This window comes from Motacilla alba, chromosome 2 (assembly GCF_015832195.1).
Source record: "Motacilla alba alba isolate MOTALB_02 chromosome 2, Motacilla_alba_V1.0_pri, whole genome shotgun sequence".
Lineage (NCBI taxonomy): Eukaryota > Metazoa > Chordata > Aves > Passeriformes > Motacillidae > Motacilla > Motacilla alba.
In genome coordinates, this window is record NC_052017.1 from 34,445,685 (window position 1) to 34,468,680 (window position 22,996).

At 40.3% G+C, this 22,996-nt stretch overlaps 1 protein-coding gene across 2 annotated transcripts in view; it reads left to right on the forward strand.

The window, feature by feature from the left end:
- CHN2 (chimerin 2) overlaps positions 1–22,996 on the forward strand; it is a 159,804-nt gene that overhangs the window by 95,637 nt on the left and 41,171 nt on the right. The window lies entirely within an intron of this gene.

The following is a 22,996-nucleotide window of genomic DNA, read 5'->3' on the forward strand; positions in this document are numbered from 1 at the left end:
AGCAGCCATCTGAAGATTTATAATTAGAAATTATTTTACATATGAGAAACAGCCTTGTAGGCAGTGACATGTGGGTATTTTCATTTCCCAGGTGGTATAGCAGCAAGAGCTGTCAAACAAAACTTTGGTTTTGAGTCTGGTCCTTGAGCTGAATTGACTTACTGACATTTGTTAAGCATACTTCTGCAGAGTGACTGTTGATTTTAGTGTTTGTGTGCTGGCCAGCTAGTTGGGAGCTAGAGCCAGTTTTTATTTGGAAAGCAGGGAGTGAATTTCCTGTCATATAGTCATGGCGAGTATGAAAGAGATGAGCTTTTTTATATGTATCCTCGTGTCTCTAGGGCATTTCTAGCAAGATCATCTGTTGGGGGTTCACATATCTGCATTGGCTGATTATTTACTGGTTTGGATTCCTCAGTAATAATAATTGCTTGAGTAACTGACCTGACATGTAAACCTATACATCCTTTATAACAAATCAATTCCAATGACAATGACATTTTTTAGCAAAGGCATACTGATGCAGGGAAGGCCTTTGGAGAAGAGCACCACAACAAGTCCTCCATTCACGTTTCATTTCAAAATAAGTCCACTGGTGATGGCAGTTTTTGGTTCAGTTGGATGGTGTTGCAATACCTAAGAGGAGTAGATGCTATTGAGACTTCTAATACTCATTCAGTTGATTCCTGTGATTGGACACTGGGTGATTTTGAATGCTGTAACAGGCCTAAAAAAGGAATTTTTTTCTTTATTTGAGGCACAATAAGAAGTAGACATAGTGCACTGTGACAGATTTTTTGGTGTAGGTGTTTCTGCATGAGTAAGGGAATGGTCCAGAGGATATTCTGGAACTGGGTCATTATTGGGATGATTGTAAATATTATTGCATGCGTGTAGTGTAATAAAGCAATCATGAAAATTGAAAACCATGCTACATTCTCTAGGAAATCAGAAGAATTTGATCCCTACAAGAAAAAATACAGTTTCAAGATTGTATTTAGTTTTACTTACAGTTTTTGTGGTTGAGGAGCAAGACTTCTGTTATTCTCAAAGTCCTCTCAAAGGCTTCAGAGGGGTTTGCTCGAGTACCAGATAATCCATAACAGATTATGTTTTCTGTTGTGCTTGCAGCTGGATGCCATCCTTCAGGTTGGGCAGCTTTAAGTAGGCATTGCACAAACCCTTTTAAACCAACAGAAGACAAACCATTGCTGAAGGGACCCCTGGCCTCACATCTTCACCTCTACCTTTTTACTGACGTATGGTTTTGTGCAGCTACACAATAGGCAACATGAGCAAACAACTCCAGATTAAAACTGACTCAGCCAGGAGAAAAAGTGAGTTTTCTACCACATCTGCCACATGATCCACTTCATATGAATAGAAATGCAGTACAAGACGCTTCCCTGACAACAGCTCAAAAAACTATTCTATTGGCTTGATGTGAGAGAAGTGCTGCAGTCTTAGTTCCACATACCTGTACTTAAAAATGTTTGGAGTTGATGTAATGCACTGGCAATAGTGAAAACACACCTCTGGACCTCATTAATGATTGTGTTAGGTCTTCTTTTGTATTGCTGCTGAATTAAATTTCAAGTGTTGAGGGGATTATTTGTCTCTGAGGTGGTTCTAATGTGAAAGGCAGGTCCTTGGCCTACAAGGACTTGTGCTCATCTAGATTTCTGTACATGCAGGCAGGAGCAGCCTGCAAGGCTGGGCTCTGTGGCTGTGCTGTCATGTAAAAATAGCTGGCTTCAGCTAAGCGACTACACTGTTGGCAACCCTCTCTGCCTTCCTCCCACAGAGGGGAAGAGCAGAAGGAGGAATAGCAGCTGTTTCTAACATATTTTACTTGCCAGGAGGACTAGGAGCAATCACAGCTATAAGAGGAGTGGGGCTAAATAGGCAAGGGGATCTGCTCAGGCTGAAGACCTGGTGTAGCAGCTGAAGCCTTGATATTGATGATTAGGACTCCCAGTGGGCTTCTCTACCAGTACTAGTAGTTTTCCATCATCTCATGCAAATCCGTGTGGAAAAAAAAAAAATATTACATCAACTAAAATATTAGCAACTAAAAAAAAAGCTCACAAAAGTCTGTATGATGAAGCCTACTATGTCTGCTTTTGATTCAAATGCTCCTGGGGGAGGGAAGTCAGGAGAGGTTTGGTAGCAGAGACTCACTGATCATCTTCCATTTTGTTACTCATAGTAGCCTCAGATAAAGTATGGGCTGGGCTTTGGAATAAACCTGTGAATTATCAAGCCATTGTCATTAATAACAAATAGGGATAAAACACGATAAAAAGAACTTCATGTTTGTTTTTATATAAACTTCAGAAGTCCTCTAAAATAGAATATTATGGGAAAGTGGTAGTTCAGTGAGAGTTCTGTCTGACGTTTTGCTTGAGGCTGATATGTCTTGTACAGCATTTTAAACAAAGGCCATGATTTGCCCACAAATCACAACCTTCACCCACTTCAGTAACTCCAGTAAATTTCAGAACCCTAGAAATAAGATAATGAATATTCAGTATGACATTTTTCTGCAAAGTAAATTCTTTGCCGCTTGTGTGAAAAATCATTCTTTTTTTTTTCCTCTGGCCAGCTGAACAGGCAAAATGTTAAAAAATAAGATTATTGGCTGTTTTATTTGAAAATGCTGCCTAGAGGTTTGAATGATCCAGAAATGGTGGGGGGAAGCCCTACATGCAGGACAGAAACTTCCATTATTTCTCAAGAGGAGGATGAGAATTCAGTGCTCTGAGGTTAAGCACCAGTACTCTTCTAAGAAATTAGGCTCTTTACAAGTGAGATTTTGTTTCCTACTGAAACTAATTCCAGAGTGTGAAAGTGCAGCTGATGGGATTCATCTCCTCGGTGGGTTTGTTAACACCGTCCAGGGAGTCTGTTCGTTCTGTCACCTCCCAGGGTGGCAGCGGGGGTTATTCAGTGTCACTCCAGTGCCACCGCTTCCGTGGGGTGGGTCAGCAAAGGGGGGCCACCAACGCACAGGCTGGCAGGAGGAGCCAGCACTCAGATGAGATGCCGTGGTACTGCCTGGGGTACTTGTCTGTTCCCATAATGATAATTCCTTTGAGGTTGTAATTAGTGGAGTCATGCCCATTCCAGAAGGGGATGTGATAATTGGGCTGGATTAAGCTGTTGTTGTTCGTGCTTTTTTTTGTCCAACATTTTTATATCGGGGCTAAGAAAGCATTTATGCTTCAAGATATTTAATGCTGGTGTTTCATCCAAAAGTTATTCCTGTCTGATTTTGAAGAGGTGCTTGATTAGTAGACACGAATTCCAAATTTTAGCCTGAATAGTTTAACAGATCTGTAATCTGAAAGGAATCGCAATGATTTTTAGGAATAAAGTGTTTTGGGGGAGCAGCATCCTGCAGATTCTTTCCTAGCAAGGTAGGCAATTGTCGCTTTAACAGGATCCAGGTTCAACAAGGATTTTGGTTAGTTTTTTTTGTGCCAAGAAAATTTGAAGATCACATGTTGTCTGTTTAGAGTTGTGATTTAAGCTTGGGAAAGTTGTGATCACCTGCTTTATGTTTGCTCTGCTTACAGAATGCTGTACTTGGGGCAAATGAACACATACCAGAGAATGTAGGGCAGATAAGTACCTGGTACTGATGCAGCCTGTAATTAATTACCAGTAGTTCAAGTTAATGGTGAATGTAGGAGAAGTGTAACCTGCTGTAAGCAATTAATCTTCACATATGAGAGTGAAAAAAATTGCAGTAATCTGTCAGTAAAATATGTAGTTCTGAAACATTTATTGCTATTGCGTTTTCCTGCAAGTGCTGTCCTTACTGAGTCAGCAGTCTTTGTGCCACAGACAGGGAGAAAATAATACCCCTTTCTAATCCTATCTCAGCAAGTGTAATTTGGAAAATATATTTGAAGAATTGAAATGTGGGAAGTAAATACAAGCTGCAGTTTCATGAATGCTCTGATCCGGTAAAAGCTGTCCCAGTTGCTGATGGAAAAGCCATCCTGGTAGCCTGCTCTTGCAGTTTCAGTCCCATTCCTGTGACCTGCCCTGTGCACTACTGCAGCAACCCCATGCCTGAGTGAGACCTGGATGCTGTGACACGATGCCCTGTGTCAGACAAAGGCTGTGCCCCACAGCTTATTTCTTTGCTGTGCTGGTCTGATGAGAAGAGCAGGCTGGAGTTAAAGAAAACCCTTGGCAGCATTCAAGCTTGAAGTGTTTGCAAAAAGAATGATCTTAATCTATCTGAAAGAGGACAAACTGTTGTAAGTGCAGTGAAGATTAAGGAAGGCTTTTTCCAGTGCCAGGTCTCTGCTTACTTGGGTCCTGGCAAAGCTCCCATCAACTTCTCTCCTGGTCGGATCTGGCTCAGTCGGTTCAAACATACCGGTTGTACGTGAAATATGGGTTTGCTTGGAGCCTGGGCTGCAGTGCTTGTTCTGCTCTCTGGCTGCAAGTACATGCCAGAAGCAGCATCAGGCATTTAGCAGTGATGGTCTGTACAGAGCAGGGCAGAGTTTAGGCTAAACCAAGAACGAGCTGTTTGCACTTAACAGCGGGACAGCGCAGAAAACTTGTGTTGCTGTTTGACATGGCAACCTCTCTATATTTGTTTTGGTGGAACTCATCACTAGACATTGAAGTGCAAATGACAGAGCCCACAGTTAATATTGTGGCTAGAACTAAAGAGCTGAAATGATTAGCATATTATGAAGTCTGGGAGGCTGTAAGTTTCTGTGGCAGAAAATACCACACAAGTAATACACAGATAAGAAAACTATTCCTATTAAGGCAAAGGTGACAGAAAAGGAAGGATAACTTTGCTAGAAGTTGATATTACTGTCCTCATTAGTCATGCTGCTCACACACAGCTTTCCATAGAAGAAAATGCAAGACTTCCAGGAAGGACTATTTTCCAACATCCCATTACTGGAGATGTAATCTGGTTATGAAACTAAATTTTTAAGGGCACTGCTGTTTTTCTTACATCAAAATTGCACAAGAGGCAGTCAGTTTTAAGACAACCTATGATTTGGTTCAATTTTTGTACATATTTGACACTTTTCAATTGTTATTCACACCACGTCCCTTTCTCAAGGCTTTTTAGCCTCATCTTACAACTCCATTTTTATCTCTTCATTGAATTTTGTACAGGTACTGCTATTAGCCAACAATAAAGAAATCTTTTCAGTCTTTCATTTATTCATTATTCTTCCCATTCTGCAGCTCCTCTAAACCTCTAATGATCCTATTACAGGTTGCTAGATAGTGTTTAATTCTCTGCTGGGATGTCTATCCAGATGTTGAGCATTTCCTTCCACAGGAGGGCTGCAGGGTACTGTGCTGGCCCAGCAGCAGATCCTGGGGTTAAGAAGGTAGTGAGCAGAAGCATCTGTTCCTGCAGGCTCTGGGCTGGAAAGGCACTGATAATTTGTTGTGGTGTATTTTACATTGCCCTCAGCTCCCTTCTTTTTGCAGCATGTTTGGTCAGAAAAAAATTAAAATGCTCAGTTCTACATGGATGTTAACAGCCTGCCATTGTCTTTTATTAAGGGTTACAGTCACACTCCTGTATGCATGGCCACAGAATTCACAAGGGACTTCTCCCTGGCAGTACTGATTTTTCCCAGAAGATTCTCAGACACCACACTGATAAAAAGCAACATAAATCCTGTACACAAAGGTGGCCTTTATCTGCAGGGTTAAGTAATACATGCAGTGATAAAAGGTGTGTGGCATTTTTGCTGCTAGAAGCAACAAACTAATACATCAAAATGACTTTGGGAGTAATGAATTCCTTTCATCAGTCACTCAGGCTTGTCCTGCAAGAGTAGTATTCTACACACAGGTTACCACACGTACGCACTTAATTGTAGCGTGCCTTGAAATGAGTACTTAACTACCTAGCTGACTCTCTTTAAATAACTGTTAACAATTCAGGAGTGATTCCATCCAGAATACTCTTTGGTATTATAGCACAGCAAGGAGGAGTTTATATCAATACAGTAAGTCTACAAGCATATATATTTTAATAATTTTTTTTTTCAAATGACAAACAGCATCATACCAAAAATATATTCAGCTGATAATTTTCTTTTGTCCTTCAGTGTTGGCATTCTTTTGTATTTTCCAGCTGTGTCTCTGCAGCCTTTTGTTTATTTAGTGCATCATAAATATAAAATAGACACTATATAAGAAATAAAAATAAGAAAGCTACCAAAGTAAAATTCTGGAAAGTGTCTGTTTCAATTCCTTCCCTCTGGCTGTCTATGTTTAGGAAAATGGACAGTGCTTTATGGTTGACTGTGGCACTCCTAACTATTTAGCCTGATTAAAGAAGGATTTTTGAAAGGAATAATTCTTATCAATTATAATAGCAGTGGAAATTGAGGGAATCGAGAGAAAGAGAGGTTCCATAGCAAAGTATTTGCTTACATTGCTTCCCTGAACTGTCAACATCTCTCCAGGTTCCTGGTTTATGTTATAACTGTCAGCTTAGAATTCATGACTTTTGCCTTAAGCAGAATAAGTGATATGATTATGCCTGAAAAGAGCTTGTAAGCTGGAGACAATACTGATTTACACAAATGACATGGTGCAGTGGGTATAATCTGATCCATATGCTGCTGAATTTAGGGGAAGACCCCCAAGGATTTCACTGAGTCTTGGAGCAGTTCAGGGCATTGCTAAGCATATGGATCAAAGGTAAATATCCAGTTTGTTACCAACATGGTGTTTTCCAATCCAGTGTTTTTGAAAGACAGCCAAATGGAAGTAATGTGAACGTCACAACTAGGTTGAAATTTTCTCAGAATTTCAGTTTAGTACTAAAAAATTATTCAATACACCAGAAGTACTTCTAGTACCCCTAAGGCAAATGCCACTTCTCTTCAAGTACAGTATTGTGTATCTGCAGGTAGGCTCTACCAAATTCATAAATGAATCCCTTTCTCTTGAGTATGTTCCTCTTATGATCTTATTAATAATTCTACTAAAGCTAAATGTTTGTTGCATAAAAACCATGCTTAATTTGATGTACTGAAAATAAAAGCTTATATGAGGGTTTATTATCTTGACTTTTATACTCTTTACACAGTTTGATGGTGTTCAATTCATATAAACAAACTTCCACAGGGATTGGGATGGAGCCTTCAGCATAAACATTTAATTTGTCTAGCCACTGGAAAATGAAAAGGCATTTTTTTAAGTAAAAATCTATACTTAATTATCTTGTAGGAATAGCCACTAAAATTTTACAAGCACCTTTAAACTGCCATGTTTTGATATTGGAAGACAAGTGTTCAACTTCTTAAATATAAGAGAGATTAATTTCTGGTAGTGGAGAACTCTAAATTAGTGTTAAAAAGAGCGTATTTAAGTTGTGAGTAGTATTTTTCTTTTATATTTTAATCAGAAAATAAGTATTTTAAGTGATGTGCATGTCTAGGTCATACATTGGCTTGGCTAATTATAAGGAAAAAAACGACCTGTCCTCTGTGTTCATGCTGAATATGACAAGAAATGATAAGACTGAAATACAGTGAAAAGCACTGCAGGTTAGCTATTAAGGGAGAAAAGAAAGAATAATGAAATGCTGGGCTAGAGTGCCTGAGGGGGTGACAAAATCTCCCTCATCGGAAGGCATAGAAACATATTAGAAAACATCTGGCAGAAATGGCACAGATAGCATGGATACCTGAGGCAGGCAGGAGAAAAACATCTCTCAGTACTGTCTAGTCCTATTTCTCTGTGGTTTTCTGTGTCTGAAAATATATTATCTAGGCTCTGGTTCACCTTGGCTAGATGAAGACAATGTACTAAAGTAGCTAAGGACTGGTTATTTGATTCCTCCTCCTGGGACGAGGGGACATTCAACCTTCAGTTCAGAATTGCCACTGCACTAGTGAGGCACTAACTGCAGCCGCAGTCCTGGTGTCCAAGGCTTTTTCATCTGGTCTCTCACCACAGAGAGGCGGGTTAGTAGCCTGCATCCACATCCTGCAGCTGGGATACTGGGAATCCTGGTGGAGGTATCTCCCTGGTCACCTTTAGGCTGGGTCAGCAGCAGAAAGTTGGGCACAGTCTCAGTTAACAGAGCTTGATGCTCTGCCAGGCAGGGGAAGGCAGCAGCCTGGGCAGGAGGACAGCTGGTAGTGGCCACAGCGAGGCACGTGCTGTTGGCTGTTCTCAGCTGAGGTTGGACTCCAAAGTTCGGGAACCAGTTATAAAAGCTGCTCGTATTTGGAAAAGAGGACTGTGGAGTGACAAGTACAAATGGTAACAGTGGGCTCTTCCTTTTAATGCATTCTCAGCTCTGGAGATCAGTGGGACTGCACACAGGCGTCAGCATGGTTATAAAGAAGGAATGCTGCCAGTTAGACTTGATTGCCTTTTTGATAGATTTACAAAAGTACCGAGTGAAAAGAATGCAGCAGATGCAGAATAATTGGATTTTTAGTAAAGTAGTACAATCTCTCATGAAACTGCACTCTTGACATTAATTCAAATTTGGTTGGCTCATGAACATGGTTACACGGACCAAAAATAGGTAGAGGAATTTCAAGCAAAGAATAGAGATAGACAGCAACTTGATGAGCTGGGGGAAAGTGGCTGATGAAGTACTGCAGGAACAGGAGTTTGATTTAAGGTTTGTATTGATCTGAAAAAAGTGCAAACAAGACATTACCAAAAACTCAGGACAGTTTGTGCTTTGATGTCACTTAGTACAGGAATTTAATCCCTAGGAACATAATGAGCATCCATGACAGAAGCATCAGGAAAATCTTATTAAGATTTGTAAGAGGGGAATTTGGTGGTTTTTAAGTGCATAGAAAGGAGCCAAGTGACATATGGGCAGTAGCTCTTCTTTGGGGAGGGTCGTTTGCATTTAAGCCGGGTGTGTCACTATTGAGCAGGAGCAGACAAAGGAGGAGATTGCCATGTCTTCAGGGGAAATTGTCTTTGCTTTTGAAGATGTTATGCTTTGAAAGCATCTTTCCCTAACTTTCTGCTGGTTCCATCTATCAAACCAGTACCTATAGCTTTGGTAACTCATCCACTTTTGGCAAGCTGTAAGCTAGAAATAGTGCTTCACTTTCCTAGGTGAATAATTCTGCCCAGTACCTTTAGGCAGGGAGATGTGGGAAGTCTGTGCCGGATGCCATTTGGCAGGTGGTACAAGGCAGCTTTTCTGAAGTCTGTCACACTCGTCTGGGACCTTGACAGCAGAGATGACCCTCTGAGGTTCCTTTTCAGTGCCTTCTGCATTGCTCATGGCAGTCTGAGCTGTGGGCTCCTCAAAAAAGGATGAGCTAGGAGTGTAGCTTGGCGGAGTTTATGGGTAGCAAAACAGAAGTTGAGACGGGGTTTTTTTTTTGGGGGGGGGGAGGAAGGGGGCAAATCTGGAGAAAGCATTTCCAGATAAATCTGCCTAGACTCTGTACAACCTGGACTTGCACGGAACAGCTTGGGAGGAATCAATCAAGATGATTTATGAATGAAATTGTCGCAATTAAACACTAGGTGGCATGTTTACTTAAGAGTTTCTGGGGACTGAATTAGGGTATCTTGCACTGCTGACACCCGTTTGTGCTTGTGCAATGAGTGGTTTCATGGGAACATGACCACTCAATCCCTTTTTTTGACAACAAGCATTCATCTTGTTCTTAAAAAATGTGGCACAACACCATTGCCTTAGAGTTAGTCTTTAGCTTCTCAAATTCACTTTTGTTTTAAAACAGATTGTGAAATGCAGTGCTGTAGGGAATAGGTGTGTACATGGAGATGGTCCTACAGAGGGGTCTAGTTTCAGAGGACTTATGTAAATAGTGGCAAGGGTTAATATGCAAAGACATTGTATGATTTACTTGTTTTACTTATCTGAAAAGCTAATGTGGGAATATATAATGCATTCAAAAATTCACAGGAAGCACACATTTATTTTTACGTGAACTAAAAGCACAAGTTTGATTTCAGAGCTGGGATTTTAAAGTAATCATATTCAATGATTAGGGCTAAATACTTACTGGCAGAAAATATGTTTTTATTCTGCATGTCTGTGTGAGACATTTTACATCAGCCAGGCTGCAGTTTTAACGTATGCTGTTGCTTCTCTGTTGGTGAAAGAATAAATGCAGCTGTCTTCTGTTGTGTGAAGAAAAGCCTTTGCACACAGTTCATCCTTTAGAAAAGTCAGGACCACAGTCATCACCAAGGCAAAAGCAGCTTCTGCTTTTGCAAAAAAATACTGGTCAGTATGCCTGCTCTAAGTTGACAAATTGATCCTTTGGACTAACTGCATATACTGTGAAGATAAACTTTGTTGATGCTGGAGATATCCATATTGCTGATTGCACAGGTTTTGCAGCTCCTCCTGGAAGGGAGTTGTAGGTGCCCCACCAGCAAAAATTCTAGGATGAATCCTATTGTCTGTCAGTCTGCTCTGCCATAACTCATGTGTGGACCTGAGTTGACAGAACTGGTTTTAGCTGTAGAGTGTGAGCTCATACAAACAAGGCTGGCCATATAAAAAGGGACCTAAATATGTAGGGGTGTGCTTATTATGCCAGTGCTGAGGAGTGTGGAAAATAGACTTTGCCATAGGAACGAGATTCTGGGGATAGATCCCCTCCTTGTTTAACATTAGGTGTGCCCCAGACATGCCTGGTGTTGGACTTAGGTGATCTTTAAGTCCCCTCCCACCCAAGCCATTCTATGATTCTGTGATTCTATGATTTTAACAGCTAGCATTAGGACATCAAAACTGTGTCCAAAGCATCTGTGCTCTGGCATCAGGAGAGTTTTTGTGGTTTGTACCTCAAAGATGAATTTATGCCTGTTTCCATTTTCAGTAGTTCTGATGCCCATATTTTGTAAGGGATTTTATGTCTGTTATTTTTGCAGGCCTCAGGAAAATACTAATAGACCAGCACATAGTTTGGACAGTGAGCAGCTGTACTGCATGTCCATGGCTGGATCCCTGATTGCTGCCAGGCTGCATTCATAAAACTGGTTTGCAACCTAAGTACATAGAAGGACACCTGAGAAACTGTTTCAAATAAATTATTTCTATTTCTTTATATATTTTAGGAAGCAGAGGAAAAATATTTTTTCTTTATTTCTCTCTTGTTCTTCCATTAATTTGATCAATCCAATCAGTGGACTTTCCTAAATCCATCTGGTCTATAATGCATTGCCGCAATTGAAGCCAAGTGAATTTGCAGACAGCTTAAGGCACTTCCAGAATGGCTGAAATTGAAGTATACTGCCAGAGATTGAACTAAAGAGAGTAGTTTCAAGGACGCTATTCACCTGATTTGGTTCCTCATAGACCTCAAAGTACTAGGAGTTAAGAGAAAAGTCTGGATTGTGGTTTCTTTGTGAACTGACAGAATCCCAGTTGAACAGAGTCGAGTCATCATGTGATATAACTTGCTTTTTATGAGACACCGCATTCAATGCAGGATTCATATAACTTCCACATGATACTTTGTAGGGAATTTTTCCATGTGTGATTTTTTAATGAGCTCTCAATTCCATGTCTTGTTTCCTTCTCCACATGCGAGCAGTGTACAAGCTCTATCATCCAGCTAGAGACACAGAATTTCATGAGCAAATACAAAACTTTCTCCAATTTCCTTTGTTCTATTTCTCGCTAATTTTGACATTGCAAATATTAAAGAAAAAGAAAAAAGGAAAAGGTAGCTAGAGTACCTCTAGCATTTTATTTCTTTGTAGGTCATAGTGTATGCTCTCAAACAAAGGTGTGATACTGAAATAAGAGCAAACCTGCATAGCCACAGGTTGAGGCACATTGCTCTCCCATTAGAGCTGCCCAGGACTAGAAATGTGGACCAATGTGTGGTGATGCACATCTCCAGGGCCTTGGGGCTGTGCTGAGCCAGCCTCCTGAGCAAGCACAGCCTGAGCTGTCTGTGGAGTAATAAACATTCCTATCTTCTCAGACTCAGAAGAGCCCTCTTTGGTGCTAGCAAGTGGAGGTGGGGAGCTTGATTCTTCTGCAAGTTGTATTTGAGGCAGAAGACTTCAAATAAAAAGACTACTGTCTGAAATGTTAATGCTTTTCCAGTTTATTCCCTATTTTCCTTTTAAAATACGAGTTCAAGTACCTGAATAAGGGTAAGAATCATGACACTAATAAGAAAGAGGAGATTAAAATTTTCAGCCACCAGCAGGCTTTCTGACTGTATGTAAATTGGCTTACCAACTGTGGAGGTTTGCACTCTACCACCACCACCTACTTTTATCTTGTCAGGTGCTGCTAAGAATAATTTAGTATTTTGAATAGTTGTGTGTTTAGAGATGTGGGCAAGAATGCAGAGAAAGTTCTTGGATATTTAATATTCCAGTGAACAAATTAAAAAGAAGTTAATTCAGTTTTTGATAGCACTTCCAATCTAATATAATATTATCAGAGTCAATTGAGGAAAAAATATATTCCTATAAATTATTTATATTTTTTTCTTCTGTAAAAATTTAGCAGATAAATTTGTGCATAGGAAATAAGTCTTGATATTCTCAGCTTCATATGACTTTAAAAAACACAAGTTCGGCATCATCCTCAAGGAAAAAAAACAGTACAGTAGAATTTGGTAACAGTATAACTGAGTATTTATTGCAACAGGGAAGATGTATTTTTCACAAGGCTTAAAAAAAGAGCCAGGGGAATAGGGGGATGTGGGAGGAATTGTTTGTATTCCTGAAAAAGAGAAATTGGCAAATAGGAAACAGTTCTATAATAGCTCGTGTGGGACCATGGAGCATTTTGGATTAGCCATGCACCACAGGTAATACTAGTTTATCTTTTTATTACTGTTGTTTGGTTCACAATTCACTGTATTCCAAGACGCTATCCATGGCCTTTTGGGGCATAATTACATTTTTCACTTGATCTGTAATTTAGTAGCTGGAACAAGAAGACAAAAGGTTATTTGGAATCAGACCTGACAGCCAGGAGGCTGAAGTGCTGACATTAGTCTGCCTCTGACAGGTCTATGCCTCATGTTTTGTCTATGCGTGTGTTTGTGATATATTTAAAAAGCAAGAAACCTGGTAAAAAGTATTCTCAGCCCACAAGCAGGTGCAGGCAAAATGCACAGTAATGACCATTGAACTGCCTGTTTTATTTTTAGCAGAATGACTTTTTTGGGGGGATGCTGGAGGTTTTTTTGGCTTGCTGTTTCTGAGCCTGGTAAAGTAACTGTCACACAGAGCATCAGAAGATGCTTTTCTCCTTCCATTATTAGTGCACTTTGAATCTATATTACTGAGCTGGTTGTCTGCCTTGCCATTTTTACACAGCCCAATTAGTCCATTGGTGGACCTCTGTACTGAGAACCCATTGTGTTGTTGTGATTGGCATTTGCTAACCAAATAATGGGAAATTCTGCGCTATCTGCCCTTCACCTCTATATGTAGCCATGAATTAATGTCTGTATCTCAGCAGCTGGTGAGATCCCCCCTCATGGCTTCCACTAAGACCTTATCTCCACTGCTATTGCACAAGAGACTTTGCATGTGGACAGAGTCACAGGAAGGAAAGCAGGAATGCAAAGATGCACAAACAGTGGCTTTAGGACAGAAGTGCAGATCTGTCTTGTTCAAGAGTGATGTGTCAGTGGCTATGGTAATTAGGGTTGTTTTGTAAATATGGTCTCATGATGGTTTATTTGGAATAGTAATATTGATGCCCAAGGTATTTTGTATACTTAACAGCTCAGAAGAAGTCGGTCTGTAGAGGAGGGCGTGTGGTGGAAGGGGGGTGTTAAGGAGGCACACGTGTGCCAATGGAACTGTCACTAAAGGTCAGGCTTGTACCCAAGCATGTCTCCATGACAAGCCAAGACCAAGCCTATTTTGGCATTGTAGTCAGGGCCAGTGAGGTGTTGCCGCCAAAGACTGTGATAAATCCCGACAGAAAAGTACAACCCCCAGCAGATTTTCTTTTAATTAACATCTCTTTATTGATCTCAGTGGCAAACAGAAAAGAGAGCTATTGTGAAGAAACTATGGAGCCATGAGAGACAGAAACAATAGCAGAAATGGCATAAAAGCCTTTGAAAAAATTGCTTACTGTTCTCAGTCATCAGCCTTTTGCCTTGAACGTTCTTCTGTGGCACAATGCCAAAGTCAAAACATTTTGCCTTAATTACACTTCTATAGATTTCTTGACAGTTCAGACTTCTGGACCTAAAAACTGCAGAATTTTTAATACATCTCTGTAAGTAAGCATAAAACAAATACAGAAGAGATAGAGCTACAGATTTCATCAGGTTTAGTTGCCAAAGCCTGAATTTCCAAATTCCCTTGACTTTATTAAATCTTCCCTGAGATGAGTAGACAAGAATGCGATTTGCATCTAGACACAGCAGCACAGGGAGGGGTGAGCCTTTGCCTGCAGACAGTGAGATGGGAGCAAAGGTTGGAATGTAGCAGCTTTTGGCTCTTAGTTCATCCCTTGGTTCAACAGGTCCCACTACCTCAGTTTTTCAGCTCTGAGTAAAATTTCACATTGTATGCTTAGGAGAGACTTAGTAAATAGAGTGTTCTTTTTCCAGTTAAACATTTTGCAGCTTCCACATCTATAACTTTGCTGAGGCCTTGTGGGTGTATCTCTGGTAATGGTGCTTTACCTTCCTTAGCTTTGGGCCCTTCTGTTCAGTCTAATTACTTGCTTTTACAGGGCTTTACTTTTTTTCTTCTCAAAATCAAGCTTGAGAACTTCTGGTGGTGTAATAAAGGAGTCCAGGGAACTTGTTCTGACGTATGACACTGTCCAAGCCAGAAGCTGGGGAGAGTGATTATGAAATACAGTCTCTAAAAAAGTTGAAACCATGGATGTGGTTAGATTCCACATCTTTTGAAGGAGACACTTCAAAACAAGGAGCTATTGTTGAAGCTAAAGATGTGGTCTGTATATGTCCCACGGCAATAATCAATTTTTTCTCTATTTTGTATTTTGTTAAAAATACAACTGCTGTGCTGTCGCTTCAGAAGAAATTCTGCTGCTCTGTTCAGGGAGATAGGCAACAAAATTGAACATTGTCTTCCATTACTGCAGTCACTTCAGGCTATGCTTCAGGCTCTTCCACCAGGCAAGAGGGACAGGAGAGGCAGAGACTGGTAACTGCACGTCTGCACTTCTGAGCTGATGGGCAGCAGGAATACAAAGCCACTGGGTTTTTAAAAAGCCCCATATACCAGCTGCTACAAAGAGTCCCCACCAGTTTGCCCCAGGATACGAGATACTGAGTTACTGCCATTGCCGCCCTTCAGTGAAGGGCTAACTCCAGCAGTAGGCTGCTGCTGATAGTTAGAGGAAGAAATTCAGGTGTCTGGACCTTGGGAAGAGGCAGCACCAAGCTCTGATGTACTGTCCCATCCTTTGCCTCTCTGTGGGATGATAAATATAGCTGTGTTGTGGTGTCTAGCCTAATGCCAGAGAAGGAAGAATGTGTATCACCAGATTTTATTTATACCTCTTCCCACTGGATATTTGCAAATCTTTCCCATTGTTTGGATACTAACCTGAAGGGCAGGAGATCAGCCTCAGTGCCTCTTTAGCAACATGAATCTCTTATAAGGAGTGAGATGACAAATAATTCTGGCGTAATGGGGCTTGAGTTTTATCTGGATTCTGTTCCAAGAGAAACATAAGAAATGTGACTTCCTGTTGCGGCTGCTAAGGAACAGAGCATTAATAATTTCTTCTGACAAGTGACATCACTTCCAGAAAAGCAATGAGAAAAAAGCAAACATCAAAAATATGAAATAAATATCTGTCTGGGCAGATCTTAGTGGCTGTTGACTTCCCTTTTTGTTTAAACAACATATACACATTTCTAAACAAACTCTCAAGGCTCAAACATGGGAATTTTTGAGGGATATGCAGAAATTGCGTTCTTATCTGTCTTTAGTCTTAAGTCACATTGAAGGCACAGAAATAAGTGGAAAGAAGTCTTCCAAATTCAGAACAAAATGGCCATGTATTACAGACATATATATAAGATATAATATATAATAAAGGGTTGGATCCAGCTAAGCTACAGTATTTATTTTTAGGACCAACCCTTTAAAATACCCAAGGATTGTGATGAATGTTGGGCTAACCATTATTTAAAGGAAGAAGATTATTTAGAAATAAAACTAATTATTTTGGGCCCCAAATGGATACCATAACTGTTATGTAGATGTTGCATACAACTAATATATGACTATGAGATTTATGTAAAGTAAAAGAAGTTTCAGATGAAGAAACTGTTTGATCTGGTTCTCCAACACCTTGTATCAGCTTGAGGCTGGTGTAAGATCTGCCTGTCAAAAAGAGGCACTGAAGAATTGGAGCGTTATTTTTGTGAAATACACATATTTTTTTTTAACAATAAATTTTAAGGAATTCTATGTCCATGAATTTTTTTTTTCTATAAAAACAAAACCTTTTTTTAGTGTGTGCTCATATACACAAAGAGGGGAAAAGTGTTGGTGCTGTTGTTGTTGCCCTTTTTTAACTTCCTCAAGGTCATCCAGGCTGGTTGTAGGAAACCCTCATTGGGAAGTATTTTCATATCTGACATTAAGTATGTGGCAACCTCAGCTTTTTCCTTATTAACTAAGGAAATTATGGACATCACAGTGTGTTGGTCATAGCCGGATTAATCAGAGCAACATCAGGACAGACAGTCTCTATAAGGCCGCTCTTGCTGGCTTGTTTCAGAAGTCAAAGTGGGAATGGGAGCTCTCCTGAGACTCTAGGGAGAAGGATGCTCAGGAAAAGTGTATAAAAGGCTTTTTAACCCAGTCGATGACTTTGTCTCCCTCCCTGAAGCATATGTTTACCAGAAGGCATGCTCTTTTATGTGTAGCTTTTTTGGAATAGGAGCATGGAAGGGAGAGGAGAAAGACCAGTGACAGCGGAGGGATCCAGACTGGAAAAAAGGCAATTCAGAGCTGCTCCATAAAAAAAAAACCTAAATACACCTGCTCTTTGGGAGCCAAAATGAACAGACTGACTGAGAACACAGCCTGCTTTGTGTTTCTCCTCAGCCTTCTACATCCCCTGCCAGCAAGCAAACACGTTGAGCCCCAACATTTTAGATGGAATCAGATTTGGATTCTCTGTTGGGATTCTTCCTGCAAAAGTTCTCAGGTGTTGCTCTGAGTAATCTTGGAGGAAATGACAACTTTCACTCCAGTCAGCTGTGATAAAGGGCACCAAAGGTTGCAAATTCAATTGCTGTATAAAATTGTCTCTCAGAAACATCCCCCAGCAGGAACTTTGCCTTAACACTAAGAATTTAAGGAGAGAGATCTTGGTGAAAACATCATATGAGAAACCAGCAGGCTTGTCTGCTGCACTGAATCTGATGCACCGAAATATCTACCCCCCTTACCTTTTGGGTTTTCCTTCAATCATTTTTATTTCCTTTATTTAAGCTATCATCCTAAAAACCACTTTATGCCACCCTTAGTTTTCCTCATTATTTCCCCTCTTGCCTTCCCAGGACAAGAAAAAGTCTTTCTTTTGGCTTTTTCCCACTTTATGCTTCAGAAACCCCAACACAGATACCCTGGTTTCTGCCTATGGAGCACCGGCACAGCAAAGGAAAACTGTCACCTTCTGCCGCAGCACAGAAGATGCAAGAAGGACCAGCAGCAAAGGGGTTAAAGGGAGTCCCATAGCAAAGATATGCAATGCCTTGAAATTTTAAGCACTAAAATCTATTATTACATAAAAGAATAAATCTCTGCAGTTCCAGATATTTCTGGTTGACACCAAACACTTGGAGCCAGTTATTAAAGGGAGCTTTTTTTTTATTGTGAGCATTGGAATTGGTGATGCCTGGCTTCCCTATGCATTTGTGCTCTATCTTTCTGCACACTGTACTCCCACTACAGCAAGCCCAGCCATCCTTCCAGACCTTTCACACATCCATCTCCCACCTCCATTCCTCCTTCCTCTACCCTCTTTTCCCCTCATTTCCTTTTCATTTCACCACCTGCAAAGGAAGCAGAAGGCATTGCTGCCAGGCTGGTGAGGAGAGAGCACAGCAGCTCAGACCACATCTCTCACCTCAATCAAGCTATCAAGTTTCATGAGACTCGGACTGTTGCTCTATCAATTTTGGCTAAAATCAGTCAGTTGGTTCAAAAGATAGTCAGGGCAAGTGGCAAAAGAGATTGACATACATTGCAATCACATTTTTAAGGCAGCTTGGCTAATTTGAAGCTGATATTACTTTTTCCTTTTAATAATATTTTAAGCTCCATAGGTACAGTTTCCAGTCATATTTTTTACCTTCCTGAAAGTGTAAGTGTAGTGATAAGATATACCTCTACCTTTTATTCCACCCTATCTTTGTAAACAAACTTTTATCTGCAAAACACATGGCTGCAGGGACTCCACTGGTGTCAGCCAGTGCCACACAACCTGCTTCTGGGTGTTTGTGACTTGCCAACTTATTATATTTCTCAGATTGGCTTCAGGTGGCTTAAAAAAAAATGCCAATTCTGCTTTTCCCTGGATACCACAGATGTAGCTGACCACGATTTTCATTTCTTGATAGCTGCTGGCAGAAAATGTGTCTGTGGGGGAGTTGGGCACTTCACCAAAAGTCTGAGACCTGCTCATTCGAAATTGTGAGGAGGGTGAGTCCTTCCTCTCCAAAAAGTGGCTGGTGTTTTTACATGGTGTGGAGGAAAAAAAAAGAGTTTTTACTTGAGCTGGTTTTCACACAGTTGAGTAGCATGTGGCTCACAGACTTCTCTCTTTTCAAGTGGACTGAAGGGAAGAGGACTTTAGCTCCTGGGAATAGCAGCTTTGGGAGGGACAAAGAGCCCTTATCTTTACCTACAGTGGATAAAATTGAGGAAATCTCTTTCCTTTTCCTCATCTATCAGAGATCTCTGAGAAATTTCTCATTTTTAGCTCCTTCCCTCAAAATGAGGGCTCTGGGGGAAAAAAGCTTCACCCTTCTGTGGTGGAGTTAGGTCCCTAGCTAAGGAACATACACTGCCTCCTTGCAGAAGTGGTGAAAAGGGCCTCCAGAGTGGGTCTTGTCTTTGTATGTGAGTAGACACTAGAATCATTCAGGACAATCTGTTCTGAACCAGTTTGCAAACTCCAGTTCCCCAAATTATGCTTGGAGTTACGTGCACTCAGTGATACAGAAAAAATACAACAGGAAAATATGCATCAAATGGCATCCTCTAGGTTTGGTTTGTTTTAAATCTCTGATTAGGCTACTTCTAAAACTTGTTCTCCATTTTTCTGATTGCCCTGATTCCAACTGCGATCAGAAATTAAGCTTTCTTCTTTTCTTCAGTGGCACTCTTCTCCAGGTGAGTTACTGTCTTGGTTGTGCAGAGGGATAAATGTGTGATTTCCTCCATTTGAAAAAGACCCAAAACCATTCTTCTGCTCAGCCTCAGCCATTTGGCTGGGAGGTTTCCACATATGTGTCAAGCTGGATTTTCTTCTCTGACTGCTGAAAACTGCTCAGATGAGGCTGAGGGAAAGTACAAGCTTTTGACAGCACACAGAAGATTCCAGCTGATGCAGTTCATTGGAAGTTTTTCTACACAGCATTTTTCCGTTGAAAAATCCCAATTCCTTGTAGTGGAGGCTCAGCTCCAACAAATTGTTTACTTTAACATATAGAGCCTGAAGGAGCCTGAGGTTGGCCAACACACGACACTCTCCCTTTTAGGACTTAAAAATTCTGGGTCCATAGTCTCATAATTGCCTGTTGTCAGAAAAAAAAAAATTATGAAAATTCATTGATTCCTTCTGCTCTTCCCATGATTGACCCATCCACAAAGTTATCACCTACTCCTTGCTGAGCTGTGCTGGGGGTGTCCTTGCTTTTTTAAGCTTCGGTCTAGTCTGGGCAATTAACCGTGTTGGAGTCATCAGGATACCCCAGCTCACACTTTCAGCCTGGGAAAGGGATTCACGTTGTTGCAGGAGTCCAAAGAAATTAGATTAAAGAGCCGATATTAAAAGAGCTTTGAAGGCACAAAATTAAAATAAGGAATGCCTGACTGAGGGTCACCAGTACAACCTCAGCTGTGCATTTACATGAAGGGGGAAGTTTTACTTACCGGATCTTTTCGTTAGCGTGGGTTTCCTGCCTCACTCAGTGCACTGGAGAACCTTTGCTCCACTAAAGCACCATGGTTATATGGTTAAACGTGCTGGGTTCAGTTCAAGCAGTTTAAAAACAAGAATTTCAAAACTTTGCTTTCCCCTGAATGCCACAGCTCTAGCTGACTACTATTTCAATTGTTTCCACTTTTTGATGAGCATTAAGTCATGGCTGTGAGTGAGTGGGTTGCTGTGGGCAAGCAACTTTTCCCAGCTATTTATGGAAGTGAAAGGCATGTGATAAAAATGAAAAAAGAAGTCTACTGCAGTGGTGAAACTGGTTGGAAGTTGCACAATAGGCTGGATTACATCCCTGCCCAGAACCTTCATTTTGTGTTGGCAAGTAGTTCAAACATGTTAAGAGGCTAATGAGGCTACCTCTGCTCCTGAGTGCACAAATTAGATTCTGCAGAAGTATTGAGTAAGTGCAGGTGAAACTAATGGGATCTGTTATCTAAATATAGAAGATAATATAGCCTATTAAATTTTATTTTAAAAATGCAAGCTGCAGCTCCAGTTAGGTGCCAAAAATGAGAAAATACTAATACAACGAGTCAGCCTCTTGTCAATGAATCAGGAATAATACCAGCTTTCTGATGAAAACTGTTGTGCAGCATCCAGACTCCACAGCTTCCCAGTTCCCTCACAAGCCAGGAGGGAAGGGAGGGTTATTAACATTCTGGATTCTGAAGAGTTTGAAAGGAACATGCACGATGTGAACTAGCTTGGAGAAAAATAGTCTGTGCTCATGTAAACACAGACTGCATCGTTAGACTTCAAGGGTCAGAGCTCAGCTTGAATTAAGACAGATCTCTCTTATTTAATATTTAGCTTTGGGGGGATGAAAGAGGTATTGCCCTAGAAAAATCAGTTTTAAAATTCTGCTGGATGCTGGGATTTCACTTTAGAAAGAAATAGGGATGTTCTTTCCTTTGCTTTGCACTTCAAAGATTTCCATACGTGACAATGAGTAATCAGCTGTTTGCTGAGCGCAAGTCAGCGTGATGGAAAAATAGCCACTGGTTTGTTCCGTGAAGTCATGGGAAGAAACAAACAAAACAAATGGCACAGGGAATGTTTGATGGTGTTTTAAGAGCATAATATGGCTGATTAAAGCATTTTTTAGCTCTAAGGGTAAGAAGTAATTTTTTTTTTTGTGAGAATACTGTAATGAAAAAGAAAATAATCAGCTTTTCAGAACATGCTCTGGAGGGTTTATCCCTAGACCATGCTCACTGTGACCCTCAGTTTGTCACTTGCTTCCCATCACCCAGAAGCAAGTATCTGCTCATCTCATAGATATCCTGAAGAATACTATTAATAGTTTCTCTTCTTATTAATATCTTTTTTTCTTTAGTAGCACTGATGTGTACTAGGCACTTTATATACAAATGAGGAAGTGAGTTTCTTTTCCTAGAAACTTGTCATCAATTGGGATTTGCCTGAAGTAGGGCAAAATGAATCTTTCTGGGCTGTATTTATTTATCTATTACTTGTAACAATTTATCTTTCATGCCCAGCTGTGAGAGGTCTTGTTTTACAAAACCCAAAAACATAGTAGGTGGTCCACAGTAGAGTCTAAACATGTCCTACAATGGTATTTTCAGGGAGATAAAAAACCAAACAACCAATCAAACACCAAAATTAAAAAAAAAAAAAAAAAAAAAAAAAAAAAAAAAAAAAAAAAAAAAGATGTTGGCAGGTCAGTCTTGCTTGGTACTCTTCTTTGCTATTCACTCTCCAAAATCCAGCCAATCTCAGAAACCCGTCCAACAGATATTTCTGAGCCTGACAGGTTTAAATTTTGGAAGGAAATGGGAGATGCAAAAGTTCCCAATGCTGATGGAGAACCACTGGATGGAAGTAAATCCCAGGAAGCCCAGTGCTGGATGCTCTGGGCATCCTGTCCTCACCATGAAGAGAAGGCTGGTGGCTACAGCCTGGCGTGCAGAGCCTCAGGTGGGTGCTCCAGGTTTGCTCCTGAGCAAATGGCTTGGAAGTTCTTTCACCCTGGAGGTGGTAAAGCAGGGAAGAGTCTTGTAAAGTCTACATGAGAGAAAAAAATTCACATTCCCCCTTGGTGTTTTAAATTATGTAAGGTACTGTTCTTCCTGATGGCTTAGGGGGGATACTAGCTCTAATAAATTCTGCTAATTGCTGCTACCATTTTAGGGAAAGATGATTTATCTTCCTTGGGTAGAGAGTTTAGGTTCTTACCAAACACATTCGCTGACACAGCTGCTGGAGATTCCTATTTTAGTTGGATGCTTCCTTGCACATTCTTTTTTTAAATAATAACATTTCAAAGGTATGCAGGAAGAATAGGTGACATGTTTTGCTAAAAAAAGCTTTCTTTTGGTTTGACTATGAACTTAGATCTGATTGACTACGAACTTAGATCCATGTGAAAAAAATGTGGTGAGTCTTTCTAAATGCTGTACTTTTTCCCTACACATTCACTACTATAAAATACAGTTGTGTGGGGCTGTAATATCCAAAATTGTGTATCCAAAAGTCTAAATATTTGCATATTTCTGATGAAACCTCCTGATTATTGTATTTTATCCATACACAGTTTAGCACAATAACATCTAGTTTGGAGTCAGACTGGGTATACAAGGGCAGTATTTACTGACTCCAGTTAACACGCCCAGTCTTTCTTTTGTCTTTAATACATTTTTCAAATATGGACAACTAATTAAATTTAGATATAGAGGTTTTTGGGTACTGATATGCATATTATATGTATATATAGTATGTGTGTATATGTACATATGCAGACATACTAAAGACAAATAGTTAATGTTATATTACATGCATATAATAGAT